Here is a 26,252-nt window from a genome sequence, read left to right as displayed (position 1 = left end):
TGCAGATTCCCACAGGTTGCTCTCACACTCTGCATTACCAATATTTAGCTTCTGCTTTTCCTCGCAGCAAGTTTACAATGGACTTATCACTTGCTTCTGAGATGGACTCTAGTTCACCAGACAATCAGTGGTACCATCAATGGTGGTGGTTCGTTCTCTTGGTTCCACTGATTAATAGTTGAGGCCTGTGCTGAGTTTCTGGTGGTTTGGCTAGTCCTGGGTGCTGGGGTGTGGGTTCTGGGTGTGTCCCTATATTAGAGAACATATCTCAGATGCTCAGCTGGAGCTCGCGGAAAGTGCTTCACTTATCAGATTCCAGTTTGGTGACCGATTGCTGAGTCTCCTCTGGTTCAGTTTCTTGAGTTCCTGGAAGCAGACTCCAGCTTCACAATTCTGGGAGCTGAGTTCCTCTCATTGGTTCCAGGGATTGGCTAGCGTGTTCCAGTTACCTGATTCATCACGGATTGCAGTCCAGAGTCGTCTCCTCCACTTGTTAGTCCACGGTGGTCTATGTACAGAAGTCTTATTTAACCTCTTAGGTTTAATTGCTCCTTGTCAGTCTAGCCTAATGGTCCTGCTTCAGATCAGTATCCCAAAACTATGACAGTCCAGTGTATTACTTACTATTGTATATGTGAATCATCCATCCTAACTTTGGACTAGCATAGCTAGAACTACTATTATTGTTTTTAATTCAAGCTCTTTAACACTCCACATTCAGAACACCTACAGGGGGGCTGGGTGCGGCTGCTTTTCCCTACAGACATGACATTGTACAGCTGTGCAATGCTAGGATGTGAAGCATGTGAATCACAGAATAGCAGGGAGCATGGTTTTGCCTATAAATGATTGCCACTTTAAAAATAACCTCCAAGATCGGTCGGTATCCCACACCTCCGGATCCTATTACATATGCCACATTTGGCAGGATGCATCAAGCATCACATTTTGCACATGATGCATCCCGCCACTCACTGCACGCATATCGGCATTTATCTTACGGTAAGAACTGTCCATTGCGATGACGTGACTTCCTGCTTTAGGACCTAGGTGTCCAACGATGCATGCGCAGCGAGAGGTGCTCTTAGGGAATTACAAATGAAAGCCCATAGGCTTCTATAGGGGGCAATGCCATCTAAAAATGCTGTTGCCTACAGCATCCAAGACCCAGGAATCTTTGTATTCCGGGGCATGGTGCATATGTGGTAAGTGCAGAGCTGGATTAAGGCTTCGGGGGACCTGGGGGACATAAGACAGGGAGGCCCTAAAATTTAGTTTCCAGGGAGGAGATGGAGCCGTGCGGGGGCGGTGCGGCATGAACGGGGGTGCGGAGGCGGACAAATGGGGGCATGTCAGGGGCATGATCATGTCGGCTGCACCAGCAGGAGGCTTCACTAATTTCTACAATGAAGCAGGAATTGCGAGGCGATCGCACTTTTTGCTTCATTAAGGGGGGAGGTGGGGGTCAGCATGCTAGGAAAAGGATTGCAAATTTTGCTAATTAGCAGAATTTGCAATCCTTACTGAATTAGGCCCTTAATATGCTTGCCAAACGATGACTACAAATAGGATTAATGGAGCCATTTGGCTGGTGGTGATAGTAAAATTGATTTATTTTTCAAGTGCCCTCAACTAACTGCCGCTGTTTTCTTCCTGTTTTATATATATATATATATATATATATATAAACCCTGTACATAATAATACAGTCAGCCTTACGTTTTTGTGAAATTTGCTCCTGGCAGGCTGCACAGATAATATACAGTGGGGCAAAAAAGTATTTGGACAGCCACCGATTGTGCAAGTTGACCCACTTAAAAAGATGAGAGAGGTCTGTAATTTCCATCATAGGTACATTTCAACTGTGAGACAGAATCAGAAAAAAAAAAACCCTTGGAAATCACATTGTATGATTTTTTTTTTATATATATATAATTTTTATTAAAATTTTTTGTATCAACAATTAAAGAAATCAGACAGTACAGAGTCAGATATTATAATAAAGTAGCTCTGGGTGTCAGATATATAAAAATGCGATAAGAAGCATTCAATAATAATAGCCGTAACTAAACAGGTTTCATCTAAAGACAAAGGGTAAGCCTTGATAACAGACATAAAAATCAATGCTCCAACTATTTCAGTATCTGACTGTATAAACCATATAAACATGGCAAAAACCAAAACCAAAACAATATAATATAAAGACATACAGAGGGTAGAGGAAGGAAAGGAAGGGTGGTGGCAGGGATGGGGGGTGGGGGGGGGCAGGAGATTATATCCTAGATATCACATTACACGCCATAGCATTTGCTAGTGTAAGTATAATACAGTGCGTTTATATAACAAGGACATCCATTAAGGTTTATAATTGTTGGAAACTTTATGTATATGTTGTCGTGTTTCCACATCGAGGGTATCAATAAATGGGGCCCATTGTCATAAAAAAATTTAGCTTCTCGGATTGTATCTAAACAAGCATATTTCCTGTCATAGTACAAAAGTTGTAGAAGTTTACATTTAACATCTTCGAGTCTGGGAGCAGATTTCTTTATCCAATAAATGAAAATACATTTTTACACACTACGAGAATGGTAATTAACAATGAGAAGGTAAATTTTTTCCCCTGACCTAGAGACCAGGCTGAAAAATGTATTCCTAAACATGCGGCAGGATCCGGGAGTAGATGTAGATGGAAGATAGCGTTACTAAATTGTACAAATTTACACCAGAACTGTCTAAGTTTATAGCAGTCCCACATACAGTGCATAAAGTCCGCACTTATAGCAATGACCTTGTTCATCCTTGACCATATGTGTCCTTTGGTATGGGGTGATATATGCCCTATGTAAGGTGCGAATGTGAACTTCCTGTAAGTAAGCAGAATTTAATATTTTCAGCGAACCTGGATAAGACTCAATCAAGTCCGAGGTAGTGGACAATGAAGGAATATCAATCCTCCATTTATTTAATAATATTTCCCATTGTATATGTTTGCCAGAAGTAAGAAGCAAATTGTATAAATATTTAACCTTATAATCTTTATGCATAAGAAAAGAAAAGAAATTCTCTAAGGAATCAATCTGTGACAGTGTGGTAATTTGTTTAGGTATTAAAAAGAGGGGCTGTTTTTGACAATAAGAAGTGACGTACCTGAAAAAACATAAATAAATGTGTGTTAGGTATCGAAAAACGTTGTGAAATCATATCAAAGGAAGCTATATGGCCGCCTGGGTCAAAAAATTTGTAAGAGAGATCCAAACCTTTAGATCTCCATATCTTGAACCATGGATTTGTCAGGGAGGGTGGGAATAATGGATTTCCCCATAAAGGGATAAAGGGGGAATTATCTAGGCTACTATTACAATGTTTATTAATAGCAGTCCAAGTTTTGTAGGTATCTGTAAACAAAATGTGATTGCGAAATTCCATTGGAATTAGAGAGTATGGTGATTGTAGAAGAGCGCTTGGCGAATATGGTGAAAAAAATTCTATATCCAGAGAGAGGTCTGTATAATGGGATTTGTTCAATATCCAAGCCTGGATATATCTAAAGAAAACTGCATGGGAGTATATTTTTAAATCAGGATATCCTAATCCCCCTTCCTTCCTGGATGTTGTAAGCTTAGCTTTAGAAATCCTAGGGCGTTTATTTTGCCAGAGAAATTTGGAGAAAATTGCATCCACCTTTTTGATATCTGAGTCTAACAAAGCAATTGGTAGCATCTGCATACTGTAGAACAATTTAGGAAAAAGAATAGAATGAATAACAGCTAAACGTCCTAAAAGAGAGAGAGAGGCAGGTCTCTCCACGCCTCAAGTTTTGTTGTGAGTTTGTTAATTATGGGATGAAAATTTGCTGAATATAATTGTTTTAAATCAGAGCAAATTTGTATACCTAAATACTTAATTTGAGATGATGCAAGTGAAAAGGGGACAGTGGGATCTCTCAAGAAGTCAGAAGATGAGGTACACAGTGGTAGTATCTCAGATTTAGACATATTAACCCGATACCCTGAGACTCTACCAAAAGACCGAAGTAAATGTAGTAAAGCTGGCAAAGAGCGCAGAGGGTTAGATAGAAAGATGAGCGTATCATCCGCAAACAGACTCACTTTCAATTCCTCAGCCCCCACTCCTATTCCCGTTATCAAGGGGGATAACCGTATAGCAACCACCAAAGGCTCTATCGCAATAGCGAATAAGAGAGGTGACAGTGGGCATCCTTGTCTTGTACAGTACCTCTACAAAGAGTAAAGGGAGAAGAGAAGACTCCATTATACACCACTTGGGACTTGGGGGAAAAAATAAAATAAATGAAGGGTATCAATAAATTGAGCAGGAAAACCAAATTTTTCTAAGGTATGAAATAAATGAGGCCATAACACAAGGTCAACGGCCTTTTCCGCATCTAATGTGATTAGAACCAAAGATGAATAAGATAGGGGGTTAGTTGTAGTAGCCTGTTGGATTGCAGCTAGGACTCTCCTTACATTCAATACCGAATGCCTTCCTGTGATGAATCCCGTTCGATCCTTATGAATTATGGGGGTCATTCCGAGTTGTTCGCTCGTTATTTTTTTTTCGCAACGGAGCGATTAGTCGCGAATGCGCATGCGCAATGTCCGCAGTGCGACTGCGCCAAGTAAATTTGCTATGCAGTTAGGAATTTTACTCACGGTTTTTTCTTCGTTCTGGTGATCGTAATGTGATTGACAGGAAGTGGGTGTTTCTGGGCGGAAACAGGCCGTTTTATGGGTGTGTGCGAAAAAACGCTACCGTTTCTGGGAAAAACGCGGGAGTGGCTGAAGAAACGGAGGAGTGTCTGGGCGAACGCTGGGTGTGTTTGTGACGTCAAACCAGGAACGACAAGCTGATCGCAGATGCCGAGTAAGTTTGAAGCTACTCAGAAACTGCTAAGAGGTGTGTAATCGCAATTTTGAGAATCTTTCATTCGTAATTTTAAGAAGCTAAGATTCACTCCCAGTAGGCGGCGGCTTAGCGTGTGTAAAGCTGCTAAAAGCAGCTTGTGAGCGAACAACTCGGAATGAGGGCCCATAAGCGGTAGAATAGGTTTCATTCTTTCAGCTAAGATTTTTGTAAAAAGTTTATAATCAGAGTTTAGTAATGAAATTGGCCTATAGGATCCTGGCAGGGCAAGATTTCTGCCGGGTTTCGGTAACATTTTAATAAAGGCATCCGAGAAGTGAGGAGGGAGACTCCCTGTGCTAATTATTATATGATTGAAACAGGCTGCTAAAGGTTGAGCAATGTGAGAACAGAGAGACCTGTAGAACTCATTTGTATAGCCGTCAGGGCCCGGAGACTTAGCTGATTTCAGTTGTTTAATTGCACTGAGAACTTCAGCGGGTGTTATTGGTGCTATAAGAGTTGGCGATAAGGAGTCTTGAAGCTGAGGAAGTGGCAACGAGTCCCAGAAATCAGAAGAAGAGTGAGAAGAGGAGGGAGTCAAAGGGTCAGCAGCAAGAGAGGTAATGGGCCGGATGTACTAAGCTTGAAAAGTGATAAATATCACTGTGATAAAGCACCAGCCAATCGGCACCTAACTGTCATTTTTCAAACACAGCCTGTGACATGGCAGTTAGGAGCAGATTGGCTGGTGCTTTATCACAGTGATATTTATCACTTTTCAGGCTTAGTACATCTCCCCCAATGACTGCAGAAGGGGAAACTTGCTCAACAGTCGCTGGCTGAGTTGAATAGAGGGATTCATAAAAAGATTCATAACTTCCGTAATCTGTACGTCTGAGGTAGTGAGAGATCCATTTGCTTTCAAAATAGGATTAACTATAGACTGAAATTTCGATCCCTGTAACAAATTAGTCAAAAGTCTCCCTGTTTTATTACCAAATTTGTAAAATTTGAAGTTAACATGAAAAAGATAATTATCCCCTTTCAGTTGTAGTAACTCATTAAAGTGCATTTTAGCTGTAAGATATTTAGTTTTATGTTCCGGGGAAGGAACTAATTTATAAGTTTGGAATGCGTTAGATAGAGCAGATTGCAATTCAAGATAAGATACGCTACGTCTTTTCTTAAGTAGAGAGGTGTAGGCTATTCATTTGCCACGTATGACAGTCTTGGCAGCAAGCCAGAAAACTGTGGGGTTGAAGCTTTCATATGCTTCATTATGCATTTGAAATTCTTTCCACCAAGCCTCCAATTGCGATTTAAAGTCTTTCGATTTAAGTAAATGGGAAGGAAATTTCCAGTGAAAGGAAGAGTCTTCTGACCTCTTAAGAGTTATTGCCATCCAAACTAATCCATGATCCGCTATCACTGGGGTTTCCATATCAACAGAGGCGATTTTGGGAAATAGCGGTTCCGCCGCCAAAATGTAGTCTATTCTAGACCATGTATTATGGGTCAGGGAGAGGCAAGCATATTCCCTTTCTGTAGGGTGAGTAGCCCTCCAAGTGTCAACTAAATTAAGAGATTTAGCTAAAAAGGGGATGCCAATCCTCGGTAGCGTAAGCTCACGTTTTGGGGGAGGAGATCTATCCAGGAAGGAAGATGAAAGTAAGTTAAATCTCCACATACTATTAATGAGGTGGGATCTCAGGTGTGTAATTTCGCTATAAGTGAAGTGAAAAAAGTTTTACTATACACGTTTAGTGCATACACATTACATAAATGAAAAACTACCCCCTTAAATTTCAGTTTAAGTATCAAAAAGCGGCCCTCTGCATCTGAAATTATATTAGATACTAAAATATTCAAAGATTTCTTAGCCATTATTGCCACTCCCCGAGACTTAGTATTATAGGAAGCAGAGCCTAGTACCACCCAACCTAACATATTCAATTTTTTGACCTCCTCGGCCATCAAATGAGTTTCCTGAAGACAAATTAAATCTATAGAATGTTTATTTAAATACGTAAGCAGACGTCGACGTTTGGCAGGGGTATGTATACTAGTGATGAGCGGGTTCGGTTCCTCGGGATCCGAACCCGCCCGAACTTCACCCATTTTACACGGTTCAGAGGCAGACTCGAATCTTCCCGCCTTGCTCGGTTAACCCGAGCGCGCCCGAACGTCATCATCCCGCTGTCGGATTCTCGCGAGATTCGTATTCTATATAAGGAGCCGCGCGTCGCCGCCATTTTCACTCGTGCTTTGGAGATGATAGCGAGAGGACGTGGCTGCGTTCTCAGTTTCTGTGCTCAGTGTGCTTGCAAATATCTGTGCTCAGTGTGCTGAAAATATCTACGTTCTCTGCCTGAAAAATGCTCCATATCTGTGCTGCATTGTAGTATATAGTAGGAGGACAGTGCAGAATGTTGCTGTGACAACCAGTATATATGTAGCAGTACGGTACAGTAGTCCACTGCTCTACCTCTGTGTCGTCAAGTATACTATGCATCCATACCTGTGCTGCATTTTAGTTGTGCGCAGTATATAGTAGGAGGGGACAGTACAGAATGTTGCTGTGACCACCAGTATATATATAGCAGTACGGTACAGTAGTCCACTGCTCTACCTCTGTGTCGTCAAGTATACTATGCATCAATACCTGTGCTGCATTTTAGTTGTGCGCAGTATATAGTAGGAGGGGACAGTGCAGAATGTTGCTGTGACCACCAGTATCAATATATATAGCAGTACGGTACAGTAGTCCACTGCTCTACCTCTGTGTCGTCAAGTATACTATGCATCCATACCTGTGCTGCATTTTAGTTGTGCGCAGTATATAGTAGGAGGGGACAGTGCAGAATGTTGCTGTGACCACCAGTATATATATATATTTATAGCAGTACGGTACAGTAGTCCACTGCTCTACCTCTGTGTTGTCTAATATACTATGCATCCATACCTGTGCTGCATTTTAGTTGTGCGCAGTATATAGTAGGAGGGGACAGTGCAGAATGTTGCTGTGACCACCAGTATATATATATATAGCAGTACGGTACAGTAGTCCACTGCTCTACCTCTGTGTCATCAAGTATACTATGCATCCATACCTGTGCTGCATTTTAGTTGTGCGCAGTATATAGTAGGAGGGGACAGTGCAGAATGTTGCTGTGACCACCAGTATATATGTAGCAGTACGGTACAGTAGTCCACTGCTCTACCTCTGTGTCGTCAAGTATACTATGCATCCATACCTGTGCTGCATTTTAGTTGTGCGCAGTATATAGTAGGAGGGGACAGTGCAGAATGTTGCTGTGACCACCAGTATATATATAGCAGTACGGAACAGTAGTCCACTGCTCTACCTCTGTGTCATCAAGTATACTATGCATCCATACCTGTGCTGCATTTAAGTTGTGCGCAGTATATAGTAGGAAGGGACAGTGCAGAATGTTGCTGTGATCCCCAGTATATATATAGCAGTACGGTTTAGTAGTCCACTGCTCTACCTCTGTGTCGTCAAGTATACTATGCATCCATACCTGTGCTGCATTTTAGTTGTGCGCAGTATATAGTAGGAGGGAACAGTGCAGAATGTTGCTGTGACCACCAGTATATATATAGCAGGAAGGTACAGTAGTCCACTGCTCTTCCTCGGTGTCGTGAAGTATTCTATGCATTCATACCTGTGCTGTATTTTAGTTGTGCGCAGTATATAGTAGGAGGGAACAGTGCAGAATGTTGCTGTGACCACCAGTATATATATAGCAGTACGGTACAGTAGTCCACTGCTCTACCTCTGTGTCGTCAAGTATACTATGCATCCTTAGCTGTGCTGCATTTTAGTTGTGCGCAGTATACAGTAGGAGGGGACAGTGCAGAATGTTGCTGTGACCACCAGTATATATATAGCAGTACATTACAGTAGTCCACTGCTCTACCTCTGTGTCGTCAAGTATACTATGCATCCATACCTGTGCTGCATTTTAGTTGTGCGCAGTATATAGCAGGAGGGGACAGTGCAGAATGTTGCTGTGACCACCAGTGTATATATATAGCAGTACGGTACTGTAGTCCACTGCTCTACCTCTGTGTTGTCAAGTATACTATGCATCGATACCTGTGCTGCATTTTAGTTGTGCGCAGTATATAGTAGGAGGGGACAGTGCAGAGTGTTGCTGTGACCACCAGTATATATACAGCAGTACGGTACAGTAGTCCACTGCTCTACCTCTATGTCGTCAAGTATACTATGCATCCATACCTGTGCTGCATTTTAGTTGTGCGCAGTATATAGTAGGAGGGGACAGTGCAGAATGTTGCTGTGACCACCAGTATATATATAGCAGTACGGTACAGTAGTCCACTGCTCTACCTCTGTGTTGTCTAATATACTATGCATCCATACCTGTGCTGCATTTAAGTTGTGCGCAGTATATAGCAGGAAGAGACAGTGCAGAATGTTGCTGTGATCCCCAGTATATATATAGCAGTACGGTTTAGTAGTCCACTGCTCTACCTCTGTGTCGTCAAGTATACTATGCATCCATACCTGTGCTGCATTTTAGTTGTGCGCAGTATATAGCAGGAGGGGACAGTGCAGAATGTTGCTGTGACCACCAGTGTATATATATAGCAGTACGGTACTGTAGTCCACTGCTCTACCTCTGTGTTGTCAAGTATACTATGCATCGATACCTGTGCTGCATTTTAGTTGTGCGCAGTATATAGTAGGAGGGGACAGTGCAGAGTGTTGCTGTGACCACCAGTATATATACAGCAGTACGGTACAGTAGTCCACTGCTCTACCTCTGTGTTGTCTAATATACTATGCATCCATACCTGTGCTGCATTTTAGTTGTGCGCAGTATATAGTAGGAGGGGACAGTGCAGAATGTTGCTGTGACCACCAGTATATATATATAGCAGTACGGTACAGTATTCCATTGCTCTACCTCTGTGTCGTCAAGTATACTACAAAAGTTCAGTAAAATGACCCAAAAATCAAAATTAAAAGCGTCTGATGAGAAGCGTAAACTTGCCAATATGCCATTTACGACACGGAGTGGCAAGGAACGGCTGAGGCCCTGGCATATGTTCATGGCTAGTGGTTCAGATTCACATGAGGATGGAAGCACTCATCCTCTGGCTAAAAAACTGCAGTGCCACTCCTAGATGGGCCAAGTGTTTGTGTCGGCCACTTGGGTCGCTTAGCTTAGCCACACAGCTACCTCATTGCACCTCTTTTTTTCTTTGCATCATGTGCTGTTTGGGGACTATTTTTTAAATCTGCCATCCTGTCTGACACTGCAGTGCCACTCCTAGATGGGCCAGGTGTTTGTGTCGGTCACTTGGGTCGCTTAGCAAAGTCACACAGCTACCTCATTGCACCTCTTTTTTTCTTTGCATCATGTGCTGTTTGGGGACTATTTTTTAAATCTGCCATCCTGTCTGACACTGCAGTGCCACTCCTAGATGGGCCAGGTGTTTGTGTTGGCCACTTGGGTCGCTTAGCTTAGCCATCCAGCGATCTTGGTGCACCTCTTTTTTTCTTTGCAGCATGTGCTGTTTGGGGACTATTTTTTAAATCTGTCATCCTGTCTGACACTGCAGTGCCACTCCTAGATGGGCCAGGTGTTTGTGTCGGCCACTTGGGTCGCTTAGCTTAGTCACACAGCTACCTCATTGCACCTCTTTGTTTCTTTGCATCATGTGCTGTTTGAGGACTATTTTGTAAATCTGCCATCCTGTCTGACACTGCAGTGCCACTCCTAGATGGGCCAGGTGTTTGTGTCGGCCACTTGGGTCGCTTAGCAAAGTCACACAGCTACCTCATTGCACCTCTTTTTTTCTTTGCATCACGTGCTGTTTGGGGACTATTTTTTAAATCTGCCATCCTGTCTGACACTGCATTGCCACTCCTAGATGGGCCAGGTGTTTGTGTCGGCCACTTGGGTCGCTTAGCTTAGCCATCCAGCGACCTTGGTGCACCTCTTTTTTTCTTTGCATCATGTGCTGTTTGGGGACTATTTTTTAAATCTGCCATCCTGTCTGACACTGCAGTGCCACTCCTAGATGGGCCAGGTGTTTGTGTCGGCCACTTGGGTCCCTTAGCTTAGCCATCCAGCGACCTTGGTGCACCTCTTTTTTTCTTTGCATCATGTGCTGTTTGGGGACTATTTTTTAAATTTGCCATCCTGTCTGACACTGCAGTGCCACTCCTAGATGGGCCAGGTGTTTGTATCGGCCACTTGGGTCGCTTAGCTTAGCCATCCAGCGACCTTGGTGCACCTCTTTTTTTCTTTGCATCATGTGCTGTTTGGGGACTATTTTTTAAATCTTTCATCCTGTCTGACATTGCAGTGCCACTCCTAGATGGGCCAGGTGTTTGTGTCGGCCACTTGGGTCGCTTAGCTTAGTCACACAGCTACCTCATTGCACCTCTTTTTTTCTTTGCATCATGTGCTGTTTGAGGACTATTTTGTAAATCTGCCATCCTGTCTGACACTGCAGTGCTACTCCTAGATGGGCCAGGTGTTTGTGTCGGCCACTTGGGTTGCTTAGCAAAGTCACACAGCTACCTCATTGCACCTCTTTTTTTCTTTGCATCATGTGCTGTTTGGGGACTATTTTTTAAATCTGCCATCCTGTCTGACACTGCAGTGCCACTCCTAGATGGGCCAGGTGTTTGTGTCGGCCACTTGGGTCGCTTAGCTTAGCCATCCAGCGACCTTGGTGCACCTCTTTTTTTCTTTGCATCATGTGCTGTTTGGGGACTATTTTTTAAATCTGCCATCCTGTCTGACACTGCAGTGCCACTCCTAGATGGGCCAGGTGTTTGTGTCGGCCACTTGGGTCGCTTAGCTTAGCCATCCAGTGACCTTGGTGCACCTCTTTTTTTCTTTGCATCATGTGCTGTTTGGGGACTATTTTTTAAATTTGCCATCCTGTCTGACACTGCAGTGCCACTCCTAGATGGGCCAGGTGTTTGTATCGGCCACTTGGGTCGCTTAGCTTAGCCATCCAGCGACATTGGTGCACCTCTTTTTTTCTTTGCATCATGTGCTGTTTGGGGACTATTTTTTAAATCTTTCATCCTGTCTGACACTGCAGTGCCACTCCTAGATGGGCCAGGTGTTTGTGTCGGCCACTTGGGTCGCTTAGCTTAGTCACACAGCTACCTCATTGCACTTCTTTTTTTCTTTGCATCATGTGCTGTTTGAGGACTATTTTGTAAATCTGCCATCCTGTCTGACACTGCAGTGCTACTCCTAGATGGGCCAGGTGTTTGTGTCGGCCACTTGGGTCGCTTAGCAAAGTCACACAGCTACCTCATTGCACCTCTTTTTTTCTTTGCATCATGTGCTGTTTGGGGACTATTTTTTAAATCTGCCATCCTGTCTGACACTGCAGTGCCACTCCTAGATGGGCCAGGTGTTTCTGTCGGCCACTTGGGTCACTTAGCTTAGCCATCCAGCGACCTTGGTGCACCTCTTTTTTTCTTTGCATCATGTGCTGTTTGGGGACTATTTTTTAAATCTGCCATCCTGTCTGACACTGCAGTGCCACTCCTAGATGGGCCAGGTGTTTGTGTCGGCCACTTGGGTCGCTTAGCTTAGCCATCCTGCGACCTTGGTGCACCTCTTTTTTTCTTTGCATCATGTGCTGTTTGGGGACTATTTTTTAAATCTGCCATCCTGTCTGACACTGCAGTGCCACTCCTAGATGGGCCAGGTGTTTGTGTTGGCCACTTGGGTCGCTTAGCTAAGTCACACAGCTACCTCATTGCACCTCTTTTTCTTTGCATCATGTGCTGTATGGGGACTATTTTTTAAATCTGCCATCCTGTCTGACACTGCAGTGCCACTCCTAGATGGGCCAGGTGTTTGTGTCGGCCACTTGGGTCGCTTAGCTTAGTCACACAGCTACCTCATTGCACCTCTTTTTTTATTTGCAGTATGTGCTGTTTGGGGACTATTTTTTAAATTTGCCATCCTGTCTGACACTGCAGTGCCACTCCTAGATGGGCCAGGTGTTTGTGTCGGCCACTTGGGTCGCTTAGCTTAGTCACACAGCTACCTCATTGCACCTCTTTTTTTCTTTGCATCATGTGCTGTTTGAGGACTATTTTTTAAATCTGCCATCCTGTCTGACACTGCAGTGCCACTCCTAGATGGGCCAGGTGTTTGTGTCGGCCACTTGGGTCGCTTAGCTTAGTCACACAGCTACCTCATTGCACCTCTTTTTTTCTTTGCATCATGTGCTGTTTGGGGACTATTTTTAAATCTGCCATCCTGTCTGACACTGCAGTGCCACTCCTAGATGGGCCAGGTGTTTGTGTTGGCCACTTGGGTCGCTTAGCTTAGCCATCCAGCGACCTTTGTGCACCTCTTTTTTTCTTTGCATCATGTGCTGTTTGGGGACTATTTTTTAAATCTGCCATCCTGTCTGACACTGCAGTGCCACTCCTAGATGGGCCAGGTGTTTGTGTCGGCCACTTGGGTCGCTTAGCTTAGTCACACAGCTACCTCATTGCACCTCTTTTTTTCTTTGCATCATGTGCTGTTTGGGGACTATTTTTTAAATCTGCCATCCTGTCTGACACTGCAGTGCCACTACTAGATGGGCCAGGTGTTTGTGTCTGCCACTTGGGTCGCATAGCTTAGTCACACAGCTACCTCATTGCACCTCTTTTTATCTTTGCATCATGTGCTGTTTGGGGACTATTTTTTAAATCTGCCATCCTGTCTGACACTGCAGTGCCACTCCTAGATGGGCCAGGTGTTTGTGTCGGCCACTTGGGTCGCTTAGCTAAGTCACACAGCTACCTCATTGCACCTCTTTTTTCTTTGCATCATGTGCTGTTTGGGGACTATTTTTTAAATCTGCCATCCTGTCTGACACTGCAGTGCCACTCCTAAATGGGCCAGGTGTTTGTGTCGGCCACTTGGGTCGCTTAGCTTAGTCACACCGCTACCTCATTGCACCTCTTTTTTTCTTTGCATCATGTGCTGTTTGGGGACTATTTTTTTGAAGTGCCATCCTGTCTGACACTGCAGTGCCACTCCTAGATGGGCCAGGTGTTTGTGTCGGCCACTTGGGTCGCTTAGCTTAGTCACACAGCTACCTCATTGCACCTCTTTTTTTCTTTGCATCATGTGGTGTTTGGGGACTATTTTTTAAATCTGCCATCCTGTCTGACACTGCAGTGCCACTCCTAGATGTGCCAGGTGTTTGTGTCGGCCACTTGTGTCGCTTAGCTTAGCCATCCAGCGATCTCGGTGCACATTTTAGGACTAAAAATAATATTGTGAGGTGTTCAGAATAGACTGGAAATGAGTGTAAATTATGGTTATTGAGGTTAATAATACTATGGGATCAAAGTGACCCCCCAAATTCTATGATTTAAGCTGTTTTTGAGGGGTTTTTGTAAAAAAACATCCGAATCCAAAACACACCTGAATCCGACAAAAAAATTTCAGGGAGGTTTTGCCAAAACGCGTCTGAATCCAAAACACGGCCGTGGAACCGAATCCAAAACCAAAACACAAAACCCGAAAAATTTCCGGTGCACATCACTAATGTATACCCCGTACATTAAGTGATCCAGCCTTAAGAGACATATTCTTAAGAAAAGGTAGAAAGTACGCTAAGCATCAGATGACGTAAATGTAATCTAGGAGGGAATGGGGAGGGAACACACAAGAGGAAAAAAATAATCAAAAAAACATAAAACAATATAACCACCATGAGCAGTAGTAACCCATCCATTTCGGAACTTCCAGGGAGGATTTAGTCATGGTACCACCAGTGTCACCAAGGCCAAATCCTGCAAAAATACTATAAACAAGAAAATACCCCAACCCAGCTCCCGCCCACCACCCCAACCATTATAATAGCTTGATAATGAATTTTGAACTGACAGGGTGTTGAAGTAAGCCAGCAAACAAACAAACAAAGTAAAACATCTTTTACATCATAACAGACTACAGGGAGCAAAACTGTAAATACAGTAGGGAGTAAACTGATACACCAGTATCCTACGTCCCAGGAAATATTGATCTTTAAACTTTAACCATTCCAAATAACTCAGTCATCCGGAGGTCGAGACATATCCATAGTGTGCTTTTCCAGAACTTCCTCCTTGAGGAAAGCGTCCACATCAGCAGGAGAGGTAAACTCAGAGAACTCCGAACCAGTATAAATACAAAGACAAGCCGGGTATAACATCATGAATTTTCGATTCGATTTTATAAGCGCAGAGCAAATTGGAGAAAAGGCACGTCTCAATTTTGAAAGTTCTGCAGAAAAGTCCAGGAAAACGCGTAAGGAGTGTCCCTCCCATTGAATAGGATTATGCTTGCGGGACGCCCTCCAAATGGCAAGTGCATGGAGATAATTTAAAGTCTTAAATATAACCACTCTCGGACGTTGGGATACATTTCTGGCCACATCCCCCAAGCGGTGTACCCGTTCTATAACAATATCAGCGCAATCCCTTTCAATCTGTAACAGTGCTGGGAGTGTATTAGAAATAAAATGTTCCAGTGAAGCACCTTTTATCGACTCAGGCACTCCCACTATTCTTAAATTATTTCTCCTGGTTCTGTTTTCTATATTGTCTAGCTTTTTGGATAGCCTCCTGTTTTCAATTACCAAAGCAGAGACGGATTTTTGCAACCCTGCTATATTATCCATGTTGTCACTAATGTGACACCCTGTTAGCCAAATGGTGTATCTGCGTAGTAATATCCGCCACCGCCTTCTGCAGCATAGGCGCCATGGTGGCCTGGATAGCTAGCACCATCTCTTCATAAGCAGAAGAACCAGTGGGCATAGTAGCTATAGACTCTCCCGCCACGTTATTAGTATCAGCAATCGTTTTTTTACTAACCGGCGTTCCCGGAGCTGTATCGGCGTCCGGCGCCATATTGTGTTCCCCTCTGCGCTTCTCCTGTCTCTGCGGCTGGGACGAAGGGAGCGACTTTGGAGCTGCGGGTGCCGCTAGGTATTTCTCCATGGGCTCCTCTGTCCTCCGTGGAGACCGGGAGCGGTGTTTTCTTGTGGCGGGCAGCGTGTCTGCTAACAGGGGCTGGCATGGTGAGCGGAGCTGATGGGAGACGCTGCTCACTCTGCCATGCCGGAACCGGAAGTCCCCACATTGTATGATTTTTAAACAATTTATTTGTATATTCTTGCGGAAAATAAATATTTGGACAATCAAAAAGTGAACTCAATACTTTGTAATATAACCTCGGTTTGCAATTACAGAGGTCAAACGTTTCCTGTAGTTCTTGACCAGGTTTGCACACACTGTAGCAGGTATTTTGGCCCACTCTTCCATGCAGATCTTCTCTAGATCTGTCATGTTTTGCGGCTGTCACCGGGCAACACAAACTTTCAACTCTCTCCACAGATTTTCTATTGGGTTGAGGTCTGGAGACTGGCTAGGCCACTCCAGGACCTTGAAATGCTTCTTACAGAGTCACTGCTTAGTTGCCCGGTCGGCGTGTTTGGGGTCATTGTCATGCTGGAAGACCCAGCCACGTTCCATCTTCAATGCTCTTACTGAGGGAAGGAGGTTTTTTCCCAAAATCTCACGATACATGGCCCCATTCATCCTCTCCTTAATACGGATCAGTCATCCTGCCCCCTTTGCAGAAAAGCAGCCCCAAAGCATGATGTTTCCACCCCCATGATTCACAGTGGGTATGGTGTTCTTGGGATGCCTTTCATCATTCTTCTCCCTCCAAAAAGTTTGATTTTGCTCTCATCTGACCACATTACATTCTCCCAACCTCTGGATCATCCAGATGGTCACTGGCAACTTTAGATGGGTCTGGACATGTGCTGGCTTAAGCAGGGGGACCTTTCGGGGTGCTTCAGGATTTCAATCCTGACGATGTAGTGTGTTACTAATGGTAACCTTTGTAAATGTGGTCCCAGCTCTCTTGAGGTCATTGACCAGGTCCCCCCATGTAGTTCTCAAGATCATTGATACCCCACGAGGAGAGATCTTGCATGGAGCCCCATGTCGAGGGAGATTGTCAGTGATCTTGTATTTCTTCCATTTTTTAATAATTGCTCCAACAGTTGATCTCTTTTCACCAAGCTGCTTGCCTGTTGTCGAGTAGCTCATCCCAGCCTTGTGCAGCTCTACAATTTTGTCCCTGGTGTCCTTAGACAGCTCTTTGGTTTTGGCCATGTTGGAGAGGTAGCAGTCTGACTGTTTGAGGGTGTGGACAGGTGTCTTTTATACAGATAACCAGTTCAAACAGGTGATATTAATACAGGTAACGAGTGGAGGTCAGAAGAGCTTCTTAAAGAAGAAGAAGTAACAGGTCTGTGAGAGCCAGAAATCTTGCTGCTTGGTAGGTGTCCAAATATTTATTTTCCACAAAAATATACCAGTAAATTATTCAAAAATCATACAATGTGATTTCCTTTTTTTTTTTTTTCAGATTCTGTTTCTCACAGTTGAAGTGTATCTATGATGGAAATTACAGACCTCTCTCATCTTTTTAAGTGGATCAACTTGCACAATCGGTGGCTGTCCAAATACTTTTTTGCCCCACTGTATAATACAACTGTATTGGAGAGGTGGCTAGGTGCTGGCTGCCTCCATGCGCTGTGTGCTCCTTCTTCCCTGCAGCCTGCGTGCCCAGCCGTAGGCTGCTGCTCCTCCTCAGATAATTGGACAGCTGAGCCGTCGCTCAGCTGTCCTTCCCTCTGCCTGTAGTGTACACACTCCCTGTACCAGCCTTTCGATGCACTGCAGACTTCAGTGGGGAGCCGCCAGGGACAGCAATAGATTAGCTGCCCTGCACGTGGCACCGCCGCGGCGGCTCCTGGGAGCGGGGACCAGGAGCGCAGTTCAATACCGCTGATCGGACCAGAGATCCGTTCCATGGCAGCTGGGGTCCCTTTTTAAAAAAGGGGGCCCGGGGTACTTATCCCCGGGACCCCCCTCTTAATCCGGCTCTGGGTAAGTGGCCAAACCTCAGAAAATGACATTTTTGCCGGTTTGACCGTATTTTAAACATTTAAACGTTGATGCATCACACACCATGTTTTGCGATTCACAATTGGCTCAAAATCAGAAGCTGTTGCATTCTGGTCAAATAGAATCAGAATGTGACTAGGAGGTGGCTAGTAAAGAACGCAAAAATGGTCCGTTCAGTAGGCATGTTATGCGAGTGTCGTGGGCATGTCAATTCAAGTGGCGGTTTTCACAGACGTACACAGATGCACAGCTGCAGGCATAGACGGCCAAGAGCAGATGTAGAAACTAAACATACCATTGGACTGGTGCAAGTTTAGATGGTGGGACCAATGGTGTTGTATACAGTGTCGGACTGGGGCATGATGGGCCCACCGGGGGGATGCAGTGATAGGGGCCCATACTTAGGGGTGCGGCCATCCTATAAAGGGGGTGTGGCCAGCCTCCACTGAGGCTTGAAATACACAATAGTTTAGTGCAGTGTAATGCAACATATCTACCATGTATAATACAAGTGCACAGTCTTGAACCTGATCCCTAGAGGAAGGATTGGGTCTTCAGGCAGTGGGGCCTACCGGTGGTCTCCCTGGTACCCCTGTGGGCCAGTCCGACCCTAGTTGTATAGAGATGCACCCATCGGTATTACAGTGTGCACCAATGCTAAAAGTGGGTGTCGCAGACATTGCACATTTGGCCAAATGGATCAAATGGATGTAGACAAGTGAAGGTGTTTCTAACAACATTTGCATAAACTTGCAGATGGGCAATCGCCAAACAACACTGCTGCGTCCGCTTTTTCATGCAATTCAGAAAGATTTAAGGAATTGTTCCCACTTGACCTTTGCTAATAGTTCGTGTTGCGCAGTACTAGCAACGCCCCATCAACATGCAACAATATTCTGCAAGGACCCCACAGTAGGTAAGTCTGTGTGCTTTAATCGCCAGCAATGATTTTTAGTCCCACTCTAGCCCTGATTTGGAAGCTGACTGTATCATCAGTATGCATACCTAGATATTTGCTAAGTGTCTGACACTGAAATCCATCACACTGTCATACCCATTATGTTGATGTCTGGTTCGTGTTTTGTTTTTCACTATTTGTTACGTGTCTGACATGACATTAGGTTCTTCCCTTCCAAGATTAAAAATGATCATGTAAGACCAAGAATTCACACAATGTATAGTTTGTACATTTGTAGATTTATTTTGAATTACTTTTACTAAATTAAATTTGATTACGGGTAAAGAACATTATACACTTGAAATGAAACTGTGATGTTTGCAGAGAAATGTGTACTCGTCATTAACACGGAAAAGTGGACATTTAATGCAGGGATAAACTGGTTCCAGAAAAACAGTCATATTCCTATATTCTGCTAGGACGTCTTAGTATATATAAATGATTACATTATATGATTGCAATTCCTTTAGTACTTGTTATTTTTGGAAACACCAGCATATAAATATTTTTATTTTATGATTAATACATCATTTGATATTCCAATATACATTTGTTGTATGAATTATTTTTATTATTATTATTTCATATTGATTTCCAGATTAAAAGCAACCTAGAGCCTACCTGTTTCATACTGTCTTTTGCATTTATATAGGAGAATACATAATTGTGGCAGCTGGCGTTAGTTTGAAAAAAATATAGGCTATATCAGTAGTTTTTGAATCACGGCTCTCTAGAGCAGAGCTGGCCAAACCAGTCCTAAAGATCTACCAACAGTTCACATTTTCCAGATCACCTTGATGGTGCACAGGTGCAGTCATTACTAATTAAGATGTGCTGCATTCATGCCTAACTGACAATTCTACAGATCTCCAGGAGGCCTGGAAAACATGAACTGTTGGTAGATCTCGAGGACCGGTTTGGCCAGCCCTGCTCTAAAGCATAGGTCTGCAAACTCGGTCCTCATTACCCCCACACAGTGCATGTTTTGCAGGTAACCCAGCAGGTGCACAAGTGTATTAATTACTCACAGACACATTTTAAAGGGTCCGCAGGTGGAGTTAATTATTTCACTTGTGAGGAGACCTAGAAAACATGCACTGTGTGGGGTTATGAGTTTGCAGACCTATGCTCTAGAGCACAGGTTCTCAAACTCGGTCCTCAGGACCCCACACAGTGCATGTTTTGCAGGTAACCCAGCAGGTGCACAGGTGTATTAATTACTCACAGACACATTTTAAAGGGTCTGCAGGTGGAGTTAATTATTTCACTTGTGAGGAGACCTGGAAAACATGCACTGTGTGGGGTAATGAGTTTGCAGACATATGCTCTAGAGCACAGGTTCTCAAACTCGGTCCTCAGGACCCCACACAGTGCATGTTTTGCAGGTAAACCAGTAGGAGCACAGGTGTATTAATTACTCACTGACACATTTTTTAAGGTCCACATGTGGAGCTCATTATTTCAATTGTGATTCTGTGAGGAGACCTGCAAAACATGCACTGTGTGGGTTCCTGAGGATCAAGTTGAGAACCTGTGCTCTAGAGCACAGGTTCTCAAACTCGGTCCTCAGGACCCCACACAGTGCATGTTTTGCAGGTTTCCTCACAGAATCACAAGTGAAATAATTAGCTCCACCTGTGGACCTTTTAAAATGTGTCAGTGAGTAATTAATACACCTGTGCACTTGCTGGGTTACCTGCAAAACATGCACCGTGTGGGGTCCTGAGGACCGAGTTTGAGAACCACTGCTCTAGAGCATACCTCCCAACATGACCCTCTCCAGGAGGGACAAGATGCTCTGCTTCTGGACTTTTCTCTTAATTCATGAATGCCGGCACCTGTGTTGAACAGGTTAATGGATAAGAAAGGTGTTTCAGCACAGGTGAAGGCAATACAAAATTAAGAGGGAAGTCCAGGAGCAGAGCATTCTGTCCCTCCTGGAGAGGGTCATGTTGGGAGGTATGCTAGAGTATCAGATTTTTTTCTTGATGCTCCCAGGCCAAAGGTTTCTTATTGTAAAATTCAGAGGAAAATAGTAAATTCCGTAAATTATGTTTATAGGTCATCCTTAGATTCAGTTATGTGGTGAGGGACAGGATTCGATTCTGTTGGTTCACATATTTTATTATTGGAAGCCACACGCACTGGTTTTACCTATCACACTGACCATAAATAATTTGAATTGGCCCTGGATCACCAACCCAGGGCACCCCTGCAACTGCCTGAGGAACCCCAGGGTATGATGGCACTCAGTTTGGGAACCACTGGACTATATATATTGTATGCACCATGAGGAGCTTGTAAAGCAGTTGCAGATTGGGATAAATCATGGATTAATTGAAGACTTTTTAAAAGTGTCAACTTTTGAACCAAATCTTAGTGGTGGCAGTGCTCAGAAGCATCACAAGGGGGTTGCTGGCTGCATCCGGTACCCATTCTACCAGGGGTGACATCAAAATGTCAGAACCGGCCGCTGCAGTGTGACTATATTGTGCAGCACTCGGCTCCTGTCACTGAGAAGAAGTCAGCAGTGCTGGAAACGTCTCTATGGGCAGCCCGCAAGCTCCCAGAGTAAAGTTGCGCAGGGGGTGGGGGAGGGGTTTCTAGTAAGGCCACGGGCCCATTAGTGTCATTAGTGGAGCTCCTGCAAGGCCACACTCCCTGTCTGGGAAGCCAGAACCCCTTTTTGGATGCACAGCCTTGGCGCACTCGGGGGATCTCTTTGCCACACCGGGTGTCACTGACCCCGATACCGCCACTGGCAGTGCTGGGTGGGTATATTGTGGGTGGGGTTTAGTTTGGGGGATTTTTGTAATGTTTAGAGATTCAGGTGCCACTTTGATAAATCATTACACACCCATATGCTAGTTTATAGAGGGTAGAGCTAAGGGAATCAGTTAGGCTATAGCACATAAACAGTTCCAGAATAGATTCATTGCACTGGGCAAAGCACAGCAATGCTGCCTCCGTCCCTTTGTATGAATGGGACAGAAAATGACTAGGTCTATTTACCAAAACAACCGGTGTACTACTAGATTACGTAAACCTGTTTTATAGTTTCTGACATTTAAATATATTTCTATGGACACAATGCTGCTGGGCAGGTTGAACCCTTGATGACTCAGGTGCCATTTTCTGTTTTGAAAAGGACATGCCCAGAGACAAATTACCCATAACCACTTGGGTCAGATAAAGCTTGACCTATACCTTGAAGCAGTTGCAGCATAATAATCCCAGTTTGTTCATGACATAGCTCTGTGCATGTATGAAGTGGACCTCTAGTGTTACTTCTTTGCTTTAATACATAGTGTTCCTCCACCATAACCCCGTTCACGTGGAAAAGAGCATTCTAACCATTATAGGGGCGGATGTATTCACCTGGAGAAGGCGTAAGGAAGTGATAAACCAGTGATAAGTGCAAGGTGATAAACGCACCAGCCAATCAGCTCCTTTATGTAAATTAACAGTTAGAAGCTGATTGGCTGGTGCATTATCACCTTGCACTTAACACTGCTTTATCACTGATTTATCACTTCCTTATGCCTTCTACAGGTAAATAAATCTACCCCATGGAATGTTATCTCTAGAGTGGGCTATCTCCTGCCCAAGCTGTAACGTGTCACGGAAGCTAGACTAGAAGCAAGCTTAATGCAGTCTGACAAATCAAACCGAAGGTAAATCAAGATATAATAAAGTGCTTGCGTACAGGGGACTTCCTGCACAAGTTACAACTCTACTGCTGTGGGGCTAGAGGGCCCATGGGAGAGTACAGAGTGCTAACATAAAATGCTCTCTCCTAAAAGCACCGTTTTTTTTCTTACCACAGACTACACAAGTCACTATAAATTAAATGATAAATAATAAAAATTAGAGGACCTGATTTCAGGTCCACTTTAAAGAGTGTGTTTAAGTAGAAAGCAATTTAACCACTCAGTATTTTAAATGCAGACTCTAAATACACAGATAATAAATAAACAAAAATACCACCGTCAAATTAGTTCCAGACAGAGGCAGAACTCTGGGAGGCAATGGAGTCAGCTGCCGCCGGGTTCCTGCTTTGAAGGGGGGCACCTCTCCTCCTGTTCCGTGTATTCAGTGACATTAATCAATTAAGTTAATTGACAGCAGCCGGTATCTGTTCTGTAGCCGACTTCCCCACTAGTGACTACACCTTACAAATCACACCCTCTTTATTATAGATATACTGGAAGCAGACACCTTACAGATGAAGCTATTTGCCCCTATAAAGGAAGCATGAGAATTCTAACTATATGAAGGTATTTCTCAGACAATTAGAAGTAACTTCATATACTGAAGTTAGAATTCTCATACTTCCTATGCATGAGCAGATATCTCCATCAGTGAGGTGCATGCTTCCAGTGTAATAGGTTGTGGGTTCTAATCCTGGATATGACACTTTCAAATCAATTGTAAAAGAAATAATCAGCATTGTGAGTGACTGAGCAGATCTATGTAGTGTGTGGCTGAACCCCTACATAGATCTGCCTAGTTGCAACGGTTTTGTAGTAGCTTCATATGGGGGGTCATTCCGAGTTGTTCGCTCGTTATTTTTTTCTCACAACGGAGTGATTAGTCGCTAATGCGCATGCGCAATGTCCGCAGTGCGACTGCGCCAAGTAAATTTGCTATGCAGTTAGGTATTTTACTCACGGCATTACGAGGTTTTTTCTTCGTTCTGGAGATCGGAGTGTGATTGACAGGAAGTGGGTGTTTCTGGGCGGAAACTGGCCGTTTTATGGGAGTGTGTGAAAAAATGCTACCGTTTCTGGGAAAAACGCGGGAGTGGCTGGAGAAACGGAGGAGTGTCTGGGCGAACGCTGGGTGTGTTTGTGACGTCAAACCAGGAACGACAAGCACTGAACTGATCGCACTGGCAGAGTAAGTCTCGAGCTACTCAGAAACTGCACAGAGAAGTCTTTTCGCAATATTGCGAATCTTTCGTTCGCAATTTTGATAAGCTAAGATTCACTCCCAGTAGGCGGCGGCTTAGCGTGTGCAATGCTGCTAAAAGCAGCTTGCGAGCGAACAACTCGGAATGACCCCCATAGTTAGAATCTGCAGGCTTGCTATGCAGGAGCAAATATGTATGTATACATATATATATATATATATATATATATATATATATTAGTAATGTGCACCGGACATTTTTCGGGTTTTGTGTTTTGGTTTTGGATTCGGTTCCACGGCCGTATTTTGGATTCGGACGCGTTTTGGCAAAACCTCACCGAAAATTTTTTGTCGGATTCAGGTGTGTTTTGGATTCGGGTGTTTTTTTTCAAAAAACCCTAAAAAACAGCTTAAATCATAGAATTTGGGGGTCATTTTGATCCCATAGTATTATTAACCTCAATAACCATAATTTCCACTCATTTCCAGTCTATTCTGAACACCTCACAATATTATTTTTAGTCCTAAAATGTGCACCGAGATCGCTGGATGGCTAAGCTAAGCGACACAAGTGGCCGACACAAACACCTGGCCCATCTAGGAGTGGCACTGCAGTGTCAGGCAGGATGGCACTTCAAAAAAATAGATAGTCCCCAAACAGCACATGATGCAAAGAAAAAAAGAGGCGCACCAAGGTCGCTGTGTGACTAAGATAAGCTACACAAGTGGCCGACACAAACACCTGGCCCATCTAGGAGTGGCACTGCAGTATCAGACAGGATGGCACTTCAAAAAAATTGTCCCCAAACAGCACATGATGCAAAGAAAAAAAGAGGCGCACCAAGTTTGCTGTGTGTCTAAGCTAAGCGACACAAGTGGCCGACACAAACACCTGGCCCATCTAGGAGTGGCACTGCAGTGTCAGACAGGATGGCACTTCAAAAAAATTGTCCCCAAACAGCACATGATGCAAAGAAAAATGAAAGAAAAAAGAGGTGCAAGATAGAATTGTCCTTGGGCCCTCCCATCCACCCTTATGTTGTATAAACAAGACATGCACACTTTACAAACCCATCATTTCAGCGACAGGGTCTGCCACACGACTGTGACTGAAATGACTGGTTGGTTTGGGCCCCCACCAAAAAAGAAGCAATCAATCTCTCCTTGCACAAACTGGCTCTACAGAGGCAACATGTCCTCCTCATCATCATCCTCCGATTCCTCACCCCTTTCACTGTGTACATCCTCCTCCTCACAGATTATTAATTCGTCCTCACTGGAATCCACCATCTCAGATTCCTGTGTACTTTCTGGAGGCAATTGCTGGTGAATGTCTCCACGGAGGAATTTATTATAATTCATTTTGATGAATATCATCTCCACATTTTCTGGAAGTAACCTCGTACGCCGATTGCTGACAAGGTGAGCGGCTGCACTAAACACTCTTTCGGAGTACACACTTGAGGGAGGGCAACTTAGGTAGAATAAAGCCAGTTTGTGCAAGGGCCTCCAAATCGCCTCTTTTTCCTGCCAGTATATGTACGGACTGTCTGACGTGCCTACTTGGATGCGGTCACTCATATAATCCTCCACCATTCTTTCAATGGTGAGAGAATCATATGCAGTGACAGTAGACGACATGTCAGTAATCGTTGGCAGGTCCTTCAGTCCAGACCAGATGTCAGCACTCGCTCCAGACTGCCCTGCATCACCGCCAGCGGGTGGGCTCGGAATTCTTAGCCTTTTCCTCGCACCCCCAGTTGCGGGAGAATGTGAAGGAGGAGATGTTGACGGGTCACGTTCCGCTTGACTTGACAATTTTCTCACCAGCAGGTCTTTGAACCTCTGCAGACTTGTGTCTGCCGGAAAGAGAGATACAACGTATGTTTTAAATCTAGGATCGAGCACGATGGCCAAAATGTAGTGCTCTGATTTCAACAGATTGACCACCCGTGAATCTTGGTTAAGCGAATTAAGGGCTCCATCCACAAGTCCCACATGCCTAGCGGAATCGCTCTGTTTTAGCTCCTCCTTCAATGTCTCCAGCTTCTTCTGCAAAAGCCTGATGAGGGGAATGACCTAACTCAGGGTGGCAGTGTCTGAACTGACTTCACGTGTGGCAAGTTCAAAGGGTTGCAGAACCTTGCACAACGTTGAAATCATTCTCCACTGCGCTTGAGTCAGGTGCATTCCCCCTCCTTTGCCTATATCGTGGGCAGATGTATAGGCTTGAATGGCCTTTTGCTGCTCCTCCATCCTCTGAAGCATATAGAGGGTTGAATTCCACCTCATTACCACCTCTTGCTTCAGATGATGGCAGGGCAGGTTCAGGATTGTTTGGTGGTGCTCCAGTCTTCTGTACGCGGTGGCTGAATGCCGAAAGTGGCCCGCAATTCTTCGGGCCACCGACAGCATCTCTTGCACGCCCCTGTCATTTTTTAAATAATTCTGCACCACCAAATTCAATGTATGTGCAAAACATGGGACGTGCTGGAATTTGCCCAGATGTAA

Source organism: Pseudophryne corroboree, chromosome 1, assembly GCF_028390025.1.
Source record: "Pseudophryne corroboree isolate aPseCor3 chromosome 1, aPseCor3.hap2, whole genome shotgun sequence".
NCBI lineage: Eukaryota > Metazoa > Chordata > Amphibia > Anura > Myobatrachidae > Pseudophryne > Pseudophryne corroboree.
This window is presented reverse-complemented; position numbering follows the sequence as displayed.